This window comes from Aethina tumida, chromosome 5 (assembly GCF_024364675.1).
Source record: "Aethina tumida isolate Nest 87 chromosome 5, icAetTumi1.1, whole genome shotgun sequence".
In the NCBI taxonomy this organism is placed as follows: Eukaryota; Metazoa; Arthropoda; class Insecta; order Coleoptera; family Nitidulidae; genus Aethina; species Aethina tumida.
Window position 1 is genome coordinate 23,836,237 of NC_065439.1, and position 12,465 is coordinate 23,848,701.

The 12,465-nt window shown below is 32.0% G+C and overlaps 1 protein-coding gene across 6 annotated transcripts in view; it reads right to left on the bottom strand.

The window, feature by feature from the left end:
* Positions 1-12,465, bottom strand: part of LOC109595653 (partitioning defective 3 homolog) — a 61,909-nt gene that overhangs the window by 26,761 nt on the left and 22,683 nt on the right. For 5 of the 6 annotated variants that reach the window (XM_020011068.2, XM_020011070.2, XM_020011067.2 and 2 more), the window contains exon 1: positions 2,458-2,577. The exons of the other annotated variant lie outside the window; for it this stretch is intronic. The gene's annotated coding sequence lies outside the window, so the exon portion shown is untranslated. Of the gene's footprint in view, positions 1-2,457; positions 2,578-12,465 lie in introns of those variants that run through there. 6 annotated transcript variants of the gene reach the window in all.

Consider the following 12,465-nt stretch of genomic DNA (forward strand, 5'->3'; position numbering starts at 1 on the left):
TACTTAAAAAAGATCATGAAACACTTACTCAAAGAGAAGCTTCTTTAGTCAATAGAAAAGATGTAAAGGAATCAAAAATTTAAAGGAAGCATCAAAATGTTAAGTAGGAAGTTCTCCATCCATCAAATAATCCAGAAATTTCTCCATGTGACTATTATTTATTTTTCTCAGTTTTTTTAGGTAATAAAAGGTTTATTTCTTAAGAGGATGTCAAAACTGAGGTTGAACTTCTCTTCATATCCAAAAACCAAAAATATTTTTCTCATGACACCAATTTGCTTGTAGAACGTTTCCAAAAAAATTATGGATGACAATAGAATAAGAGTAAACCTTAAAATTAATTGTTTAAACAATAAATTTCTTTTTCCGGTACCGAGAATAAACAGGGTATTCCGTTAAAAGACACAAAAAATGGTCTTGTTTTTGATGTATTTTTAAATATTGTAGGTCAAATTTACCAGTTTTGGTTAAATGAGTCAATGGAAAAACTGTAAATATCGTAGGTTGTTTTAAATAAATATGAATAATGTCAATCCAATTTCGTTAAGAATGTATTTCCAGACAAATAATGACTAGTTACGTTATTATTTCATTGGGATTATCACAAGGTGATGATTAAAACTCACTTTTATGAATATGACGTAATTATTTAAATATGTCAACAGTAAAGTACAATATTTTGCAAGAAAAATTTTGTTACAAAAATCACTTAAAATAGGAAAAATGTATGAAATTTATAATTTTTTATATTTTATGTTTTAAAAAAATTTACTTATGTTTACACAAAAGATATAACGCAAAATTTAATTCTGAAGAAAAATTAAGAATCAATTTTCAAGAAATCATTTAAATATAATTATGAATATTTCTAGTAGTACTACTTCAAATTGATCAATAAGCATTAGTTTAGAGAAACTGGTGAAATTAAACCTCATTTAAGTCCATTAAAGTCAGGGAGCTTATCCAAACACATGCATTTGAAACTAAAAAAGGAAATTAAATATATTGCCTATTTATGAGGTAATGGTACTATTTTAAACCGATCAACTGATCAACTGATCAATAAACAATAGTTTTAAAAAAAACTGACGTTTTTTATCTCCATTATACTGCCAGAGGAGTTATTCAAAAAATTCAAACTAGAAAAAGAAATTAAAAATATTATCTTCAAATTGTTTAATAAACATTACTTTACATAAATTGGTAAAATACCCTTATTTGTCTCCATTATACTGCCAGAGAAGTTATCCAAAGACTTGTGCTTAGAACTACGAAAAAATTGTTTTTTTATGAGTTAATGGTACTATTTCAAATTAATTAATAATCATTACTTTAAATAAACTTGTGAAATTAATTCTTATTTGCCTCCATTATACTAGCAGAGAAATTATCTATTGACGTGTACTTAAAACTACGAATGGAAATTAATTATTATTTTTTATTAGTTAATGGTACAATTTTAAATTGATTAATATGCATTGGTTTATATAAATTGGTGAAATTGACCCCCATTTGCTTCCATTGAATTTTCAGAGAATCACATTCAATTTTCAAGAAATCATTAAAATATAATTACGATTATTTTTAATTAATATATCAATCAAACTTTAATACGTCTATAACTCAATTAATATTAAATCATACTCTATTTAATAAATTAGTTTTAAATAAAAATTGTAAGGAATCATATTTAATAAACCTGTATACTAGTATAAATATAGTAGTATATGATAAATTTATAAATATATAGTAACCGAGTTAAATATTGCAAAATTTGTTTTCGTACAAGTTTTTGCAACTTAATTATAATAATTGCAATTTCAAATAAAAAGATTACAACCGACAGTAGAAAATACGAATTTGTTTTACAATTCATGGATATTAAAATGAAATATTTTTAATAATATACAAATTCCATTATGTAATAAAACACAGGATGCTTTTAATTATACAAATTACCCGTTTCAATATTATTTACTAAACAATGACAAAATAGATTTGAGAAATAATAATTTAATAACGGAAACCAAAATATTATTTTACGTTTATAATGTTTCCAAGTAAAATTTACCTCACCACTATTATTACTCGCCCATTAATTTAATGTCGCAAGTTTTATTCATTAATTTCAAAGTCTTGTCAGTAAAAAAAGCATGTGAATATTTTATTAGGATTATCAAAGCGACCAAAAACCGTAGTCCGTGCAGATATTCGTAATTCCACTAAAACGTGTGAGTACTTTCTCTCTTTGCCATTATTATAAAACAAATTACGGTACTAATAGAATCCTGCCAAGCCTGTCTACGACATTGTTTACATTCTTTCTATTATCATTCGCCGATGACGCCACAAGATCCGAAAGTCGACACCACCGAACTCAACAAAATATAAATAATAAAACTAATCTCATGGCACTGGTACACAAGAGAGGTTCAACCTCTGCAAAATAAAATTTACCACCGAACGGTCGCACCGGACAGGTTGCTGGTCGCACGGTCGTTTTGGGCCACCTGTCGCTTCGAGGACGCGTGTGCACACAACACCGGATCCGCGACTGGACTGAACCGCCGCTCGAGTACGCTCGCCACCGTCGTGGTTTCCCTTCTCCAGGTGAGCACACGTCTCGGTTTCTAATGTTTACATGCACCGTGCCGTTCGATAATTGCACCGATGACGGTTTTTTGAAATTAATGTAATTGGTGGTACCAAAAAAAATCCGGAGTTTGGGGAAACCCGAAACTCGTTGATGTTAGAAACGAGTGAATTTGACACTAAAACCATCAGAGAGATTATCCAAAAGCTTGTACTTGAATCTGGGAAAGAAAATTTTAAATATTGTCTCTTTACCAGTTAATGGTAGTTTTTCAAATTGATTAATAACCATTGGATTAAAGAAACTGGTGAAATTGACCCTTACATGACTCCATTAAATTATCAGAAAGCTTCTCCAATGGCTGTACTTGAAACTAGGAAAAGAATTTAAAAATATTATCGTTTTACTAATTAATAGTACTATTTAAAATTGATTAATGTGTATTAATTAATTAATATGTATTATTATTTGACTCCATTAAACTGTCAGAGAGCTTATCCAAAGACTTGTACTTGAAATTAGGAAAGAAAAGTCAAAATATTGTCTTTTTTCGAGTTAATAGTACTGTTTCAAATATAGGTTAATAATCATTACATTGATGAAAGACGTGAAATCTACCCTTATTTGCCTTCATTAAACTGTCAGAGAGCTTATCCAAACACTTGTACTTGAAATTAGAAAAAGAAATTAAAAAAAAAAAATGTCTCTACGAGTTAATGGTACTATTTCAAACTGGTTAATAAAGAAAGTAGTGAAAATGACCATTATTTGCCTCTATTAAACTGTCGAAGAGCTTATGCAAAGACTTGTACTTGAAACTAGAAAAGAAAATTAAAAATGTCTTTTTACGAGTTAATGGTACTACTTCTAACTGGTTAATATACATTACTTCAAAGGAAATGATGAAATGGATCCCTATTTGCTTCCATTAAACTATCAAAGAGCTTATCCAATCACTTGTACTTGAAACTAGGCAGAGAATTTAAATATATTGTCTTTTTTGAGTTAATGGTACCATTTCACATTTATTACTAAACATTACATCAAACATTCTGGTAAAATGGGCATTTATTTACCTCTATTAAACAATCAGAGCTTATCCATAAACTTGTAGTTGAAACTAGGAAAGGAAATTAAAAATATTGTCTTTTACTAGTTAATGGTATTTCTCTACATTGATTAATAAGTATTACTTTAAAGACACTGGCGAAATTGACCCTTAACTCATTAAATGCAGTTTATATATTATATTAAAGTTTTACAAGTTAATAGCACTATTTCAAACCCATTATTAATAAAATAATAATTACCATATGCGAATGAAATTTTTTGTTGTGTTTGCATAATGATTGTATTATCAGGATATGCGTCATATAAAACATGTCTCGTAATAATTTTAGTCCTATTTTTTGATGGGGAATTATCTTATCAAATTGTAAGTTTCCTCATTAAAAATTAGACCCAAAAAACAATGTGAACATAAGGCACAAAAACCATTTCTTATCAGTAATACCCATGTACCGTTTGCTGACTATCAACTTGTACAAACAACACATAATTACCCTCCACACTTTAAACACTTAGACAAAACAAGGCTGAGTAAACGTCACAAAGTATAATTCTGCACCTCGGAACATAAATAACGGAGGTGCCTGGAAAAATCCGAATGGCTCGCCGTAATGCATGTAACAAGGAGTGGTAACTCACACGAAAGTACTGAAATGTCATTACGAATCAGAGACGTATTTGACACGTTTCTGCCACCTTTGCAAGGAAATGGAACGGAGAACGTTGGGTTGCAATCAAAATTTTCTCCTGCAGAAACGATATGGATGTGCGTGAGTCTATTTCGATATTATCCAATATGGAATTTAATTTTCCGTACGAGGAACGTTCGTCTATCATTAAGCTTCTCGGTATCTGGCCATCTTTTGTAATACCCTAGGAAACAATACCCAGTACGTGCAGCCAGTATCGTGACGCCATCTAAATTACCATTAATTACAAGTAATTTGCATTTTAGGATTAATTATTTTAATATGCGTTCATTAATTGGACATGATTCGTACGATGTACCCGTCGTTTATCAAGCGATGGAACGGAGGGGGTTAGGAGTCGATCGGAGACGCGTGAAAGTCAACGCGATTTCTACTCAAGTGGTTTTGCGAAGACATCATAATTTATGTGTAAAATCCAGAAGAAATATTCGTGTCGCCTTTTATTTGGCCTTTTTGTCCAACTCGACGATAATACAATTTCTTCGGAACGATGAAAAATAAACAAAGAGCAAATCGGATCTGATTAATGTCATCCGAGATCGGCTTAATTATCTATGATTCCAGCGGAATACTTTCGATTATCCGAAAAAAATCGATCATTTTCGCATAATTAAATCACTTTCTCAGTCGGTCGAAACGCAGGTTCCGATTGGGTACGATTATGGATCTGGTCGAAAGTCCGCAGACACAATGGATGAATGGGTAAATGGATGCAATTAAACCAGTCACAGCGAGAACGATTTTTTAAGCTGATTAAATAGATAATATCCTGGAAGTTTGAAATTAAATTAGATTTGCCCAATTGATCGATTATCTGAATCACAAATTAAATTTGAATTAGTTAGTCGAAAAATTTAGATGATAATCGATATTAGTTTAAAAACTGTTCAAATTTATCCTTTTTGTATCCATTAAACTAACAAAGAGCTTATTCAAAGATTTGTACTTGAAACTAGAAAAGAAAATTAAAAATATTTTCTTTCTGGGAGTAAATGGTACCATTTCTAATTGATTAAAGAAACTAATGAAATTGACTCTTATTTATCTACATTAAAATATCAAAAAGTTTACCCAAAGTCAATAATACTATTACAAATTGATTAATATATTAGTTGGATGATCATTTTTGCCTCCATTAAACTAAAAGAAAGCTTATCCACAGATTTGTACTTTAAATAAACTGATAAACAAACAACTCCATTTATCTGAGAATTTATTCAAAGATTTGTACTTGAAACTAGGAAAAGAAATTAATATTGTGTTTTTAGAAGTCAATTACTATTACAAATTGAATAATATGCATTACTTTAAAAATACTGATGAAATGAATCCTTATATATCACCAAGAAACTGTCATAGAGCTAATCCAAAGACTTGTACTTAAAACTAAGAAAGGAAATTAATGATATATTCTTTTTATGAGTTAATGGTACTATTTCAAATTGATTAATAAGCATTAGCATTTGTCTACTTGATGACTGTCTATTATCACAAACACAAATTAAATTTAGATTAGTTCTTTGGAAAATTTGGCTGGTTTATGAAAATTAAGAATTAATAGTTTGGTAAAATGGTTTATGAACAAGATAACAAACAAATATAGCTTCAGCATTTGTTTCAAAGAATTTAGAGCCTTCTTCTCAAAATCATACTCTGTACCCCATCAGACATTGGTATAATTAATACTCTTGTCAAAAAAATTATTATTCATTTTTAGGGAATGATAACTTAGCTACCAGGTTTCAACAATTAATAACCAAAAAAGGCTCTTACAACCGAACTTGAGGGATCCTAACCTTTAGAAAAATCTATCACCAAACATCACCACCAACAAGTATTACTGAGATTAGGTTTTGGATGCATAAAGTTAACCATTTAACAAGGAGTCCTGCCTCACCTTTAATACAACCTTAACAGTTGCTTTTACACATGTGGATTGCCTAAACTATGAAGTTTTCAGAGATTCATATAACAACAAAGAAAATGTCAATGAATTCCTAAAAGATATTTCAAATGTATCATACATAGATACTTTTTTAAATCAAATAAAGCTGTAAAACCAAATTTAGATATTTTGTAAACTACAGAATCTGCCAATAACCCCTCGAGATTGATGCAGTATTTCTTAGCAAACATAAATCAACCATCAACATTGTCGAAGATGAAGTCCACCTCTGAAAGGAAAGTAAAAGGCGAAATCACAGTGTCGTCTCGCGCAATCTAAATTGCAAATCGTGTGATGAATAGTAACCGATCGAAACGTTCAATATTTATGAATAAAATGGGCGGTTTCAACAACAAAACGTTTTTGTAATTTGCTCCGGCCGTTGCATTCCTGCAACGCAACGCAACTTCCAAATAAATTTATCCGATTTAAAGCCGCAAAACCGGAGATGCGAGATTATCTGAATCGCCCCAACCGATTCACAATATTGTTCCACTATCCGTGTGTTGGACAACATAAAATCCTTGAATGCGGCGCAAAAGTAAAAGAAAAAAAATTCCATCGCCTCGGATTCCTGATATCGGATACCGGGCGCATTGTGGCGGTATTGAATGGTTTTCTATTTGCCGTAAATGAAGTGGACGGGGTCTTTCATTATGCCATCGGAACTATTTCGCTTTTATGGTTATGATCTTTCACGTTCGGTATTTAATTCAACGTTGGGGTTTTGTTTGGTTGGTGATTATTCACAATCAAGCGGTGTATTCACTGTTGGGATGATGGGGAGAGGTAAACTAATCGAGATGGCTAAACATTACCAAGAAAAAAACGCTTCTTGTTGTGTGGTGTTTCACAACAATAAGGGTAATTAAGTGTAAATGGATATGTGAAATATTTATTAGTAATACAGTCCATAACTGTTAATATGTGAGATTTAGTAATTTTTTAATATTGCATTTATTTTATATGGTTTTGTTATAAATTTTATGAAATAAAAATATAAATTAAATAGTACTTTCAGAAAAAAGTGCATAAAATAATTACTATAAATATAAATTAAATATTTCACTTTTTGTATTTAAATGGTTATTCTTAATTTTTTAAGCTAAACTAGTTCAAATAATAAAAATTTAAATCAAATATTTTATTTTATTAATTTATTTTTTTAATCAAATGTATTCAAAGTTATTATTAATTATTGAAATATTTAATTTAAATTAATAATATTTAAATATTAAGGTTAAAAATTATTTTTTTTTTTTAATTTTCATTCTTAATGTTTCAAATAATATAAATTTAAATAAAATATTTAATTTTTTAATATAAATGATTATTTTTAATTTCTTAAACTTAAATTTCAAATATTATAAATCTAAGTGCATTAATGTTTTAGTAAAATTGTGTATTTTTAATGTTTAAGCTTAATATTTAAATATTATAAATTTAAATTAAATATTTTATTATATTTAATGAATATGGTTGTTTTTAATCTTAATATTTCAAATATTATAAATCTAAATTAAATATTTTATTTTTAGTTAAATTGTCTATTTTAATAATTTTTAAGCTTAATATTTATGAATTTTAATTTTATATTTTTTGTTTATTAAAATTAAATTATTTTTTTAATTTTTATGCTTAAATTTCAAATATGATAAATAAAGTGTTTATGTTATTTCAATACAAAGGGCTTCCAAATTCCTCAAACTGTACGTTAACGTTAGGCAACCTGAGATGCACAGCTGTTACCTGGGTTGCATATACACAAGGTTCATGTTTAAATTTAAAAACAATTTACCGCGAAACACTGCAAAGAATGTTATTCCAGCTCTAACATTGTTGCATTCCGACAACAAACAAAAACGCACTGTAATTTCTAAATGGAGAAAATAATTTTCAATCTCATTAAACGTTAAATACGATAACATTCATGTTTTGTTACTAATTAAAACAACACATCCCGATTTGCGTGTCAAAGTCACAAACACGCCCGCGTTTGTAAATCGCAAAAGCCACTTAGTGCGGCCGAAGGTCGTCAATCAATAGTGTTTATCACAAAAAAACATTTATTCACAAGAAAAACAATGCCTAATTGATTTCCGTTGTACCGCTCATTCGATTGAGCGTCATCGGCACATCAATACTTTAAATAATCGAAATTACGAAACTGATCAGCCCACTTATTAAACGACGTCTCGAGTCGGTTTCTCCTGACACAAAACGCCTACCCTAATCCACCGACAGCGGTGGAACGGGTAGAAAAATTAGATACGTCCGATTATTAATTTTGTAATCATGAAACCGAAATTTATGGCTACCGTATAATTAACACGAACCTGTTTTCAGTACGTGTAAAGAGCGGTAACATCTTGATGCGACGGTGGTGTTTCCTTCCATCCGCAACGTTCCACGCAGAGGCGAACAAATAAATGCATTTTCGTATGGGCCCCTGGAGTTGTGTACTGAGCAACAGTTGTGCAATAGGAACAATGTTATGACACTTGTTTTTGGATTAACAGTTATTTATTTACTGTTTGCTTGGATAATATAAAGATAATGATAATATTTAATGGCGTACTTGGTAATTCAAAAACTCCATCGAACAAATTAAATTTAGTTTCGACAAATTATACGACTTTAAAGCTCTAAAAGCTGCACTAAAACGTTCGCTTAATGCGTTTTGGAAAGGTAGTGTGTACTGTTAATTTTGTTTTGGCATGATGATCAGTCTCGGGATGTTTATGGTGGTTTAATTGGTTTTTATTACGATATTCGAATGGAACTGTAGAAAGGTCCACAATAAATAAGCCCTAGGAATTATAATGGAAGCAATAAAAGTCCCTTCCCTAATCGTTCTCATGCACCTGAAACCTTAAGGTGCCTTCTACCTGTTTTATGTGCGTTTCAAGAACAAGTGGCTGTTTATTATAACGACCACATTTCAATATTATTGCCGTTTATGATGTTTTGAAAATTAATTTTTGATCCGTCATAAGATTTACGACGCGAAATGCCTTCTCACCCCTCCAGCTGTGAGTGGTGTCAATCGCATTTGGAATTCATCATCCACATTATGTCACGTATGTCAAGTTCATTGTACGACAGACAATGGTACGATTGTCGACAATAATTTTTCGAACGCCGAGATCTTATTGCGGATTTTCAGCATGTATTTAACTTTAATTATCCGTTGGTCATAACAAAGATATTCTTGACGTTGCCGGGAACACATGAATCACAGCACACACACACAACATGCCAATCCCTCCGGTTATGCGTCAATTCAAAATTGATCGTTTCGCCATTCCAATGCAAATATCGTTTTGGAAGGTCTGTACCACGTTGCATGCTGATACAAATACTTCAGTTACATAATAGTATCGATCGTTCTAAATAGGTTTATATGAAATGTGCTGCGGAAAAGATAGTTTCGTATTTGGCTTGGTGCAAGGTCGCCTTATCTGGTCGATCCAATTAGGTGTGTTAGTCAATTGTCAGATTAGATAGATCGATGAGCAACGCCACTGACAAACGTTCACCGAACAGGTGTAAGTGACTGGTTTCAATCAATTGTGCAATTCAAAATAATCATTTTTTATTCTTTGTCCTTCTCAAATTACTTAGTTTTGATTTATATGCGGAGTCTGGCTTTCTGAAGCGAATCAATTTTGATAAAGGAAGTCATAGCATTGTTGTGACATTAGAGCTATTAATTGTGTAGGTCACAATGTTTTGAAACGAATCAGCTCCATAAAAAATCTCAAAACTTTTGACTAATGATATTCTATGCGCATAACAGGAAATCCTCTGCGCAAAACTAAAAGGGCGTGTCCAGAAATTGAGAAAGGTTAATTTTGACACTAATTTCACGTATTCCTGACTTGGAAATATCATGGATCATATATTATTATCAAAAAATTGGAACTATTAATTAAGAAGTCTTTATGTTTTGCAACAAATCATTTGTGTAGAGGAGCCCAAAATTTATGAATTATGATATTCTCTGCGCAGATGCATGTAAAAAAGTGGGATATTTTCTGCGCCAACTAAAAAGGCGTGCCCAAGAATTAAAAAAGACTAATTATGTTCCAATTTCACTGATTCTCGACATTAAATTTTTTGCAACGTAAATTAAATAATAAATAGTTTATACAAATAGCAGAAGTTTGAACAAATATCTTCAAACAAGTAGAGATTGGTGAGAAAAACTAAATTTGTTTAACTAATTATGTGCAAGTGACTAGTTTCTCCTAATTATGGAGTCCAGCCATTAAAAAATTGGAACTATTAATTGTGTAAGAAATTTTTACGTTTTAAAATGAATCAATTGTGAAGAGGAGCTCAAAGATTATACATAATGGTAATCTATGCGAAGAAACATCTAAAAAAGCGGGGATATTTCCTGCGCAAACTAAAAGGGCGTGCCCAAAAATTAAAAAAGTCTAATTATGATTCTAATTTCACTTATTCTCAACATTAAATTTTTTGCAACGTAATTTAAATAATAAATAGTTTATACATATAACATAAGTTTAAATAAATATCTTCAAACAAGTAGAGATTGGTGAGAAAAACTAAATTTGTTTAACTAATTATGTACAAGTGACTAGTTTTTCCTAATTATGGAGTTCAGCCATTAAAAAATTGAAACTATTAACTGTGTAAGAGGTTTTTACGTTTTAAACTGAATCAATTGTGAAGAGGAGGTCAAAGATTATGCATAATAGTAATCTATGCGCAGAAACATGTAAAAAAGCGGGATATTTCCTGCGCAAATTAAAAAAGGTTAATTGTAACCATATTTCAACATTTTCAGCTTAAAAACTTTATAGATATATGTCCATATCTTGGTTGTGGATGTATTTATATTAAACAAAAGTTTTTTCTTTGGTTTTCGTAATTTAATGTACAAAATATCGCAGAGAATCGGCGTAAACATAAACAAACAAATAGTGATCGATGAGGAATTACATAAAAAATCGCACCGCCGATGACCATATCCATTGTTCAAACCCGTTCTTGCTGAAAACCGTAAAACTAGCTTTTGTTTCACCGACCGGGATTACATAACGCCGAACTTTTGTGCGAACACACCTTTCGATTATCCCGAAACGGAACGCCACTAATGGCACCGTCCTTGGCATTGGTTGCACACCGTCGTCATCCTTCGGCCGGTAATGGGTTGGCATTCTTGCGAAATTGCCGCCGCCACGGCACGGCACAAAACTAAAATCAAAACTCGATTTTATCGGGACGAGGGCGTGCGTCCCGCGTTTCCACGGAAAGTGCGCTGGATACGCAGGTAATTATGCGGAGAGGAAGCAGGTGCATAACGCCGGTCGGGTCGCTCGTTACGCTACGCGGCCCGAAAAAATAACTTAACCTGTCGACCGGAGGGTTCTTTCCGAGGGAACGACCCTTTTTTCTTATTTATCGACGGTCGTACCGGCCACGATCGGCGAGGACGGAGGGAAACAATGATCGGTGCGGACAAAATGGCCGCCGCTCCTCGGCCACCATAATTCGCATGAGGATGGCGTTCTTTTTCGAGACGACCAAGTAATTCGATCTATGCAATCAGTCACCGTTTAAAATGTGCCATAACTCAGTTGGCGGACAAGTGACACGGCCGGACAGGACTTGACGCACAGCGAGGGTCCGAATACCGATTCCGCTTGTTTATTGCACAGAAAACGAAAGGGATAGACCGGCATTGATCCGCGATAGCTGAATAACGTACCGATTTTATTGCTTTCGGACGCATCGCGATTCCGCTGAGTGGAATGAATAAACTATTCTGTGGCCGTCGTGGTGGTCGTCAACCGGCCGTAAAGTAGTCGAGAACTAGAATCGATAATTGAAACTTGATTTCTCACTGTAGGTACTACGGAATTAGGTACCAACTTATAGATAAGTCCAGTCACATTTATGCGACGAGTACAGGTACGTTTTTCTATCGGTACTTCAGGTATTAATGTACAATTAACTCCTTTATATACACCGCATAAGTATAAATAGGTATCCAGATTTGCTCAATGAAAAACATCGGAGGAACTTTCCTCTTTAAGAATCACGGTAACACAAAACAAACTGTTACCCATAAAGGGAACGCCGTCTCGAACAGAACCTAAAAAGAAAAAACTGTGTAG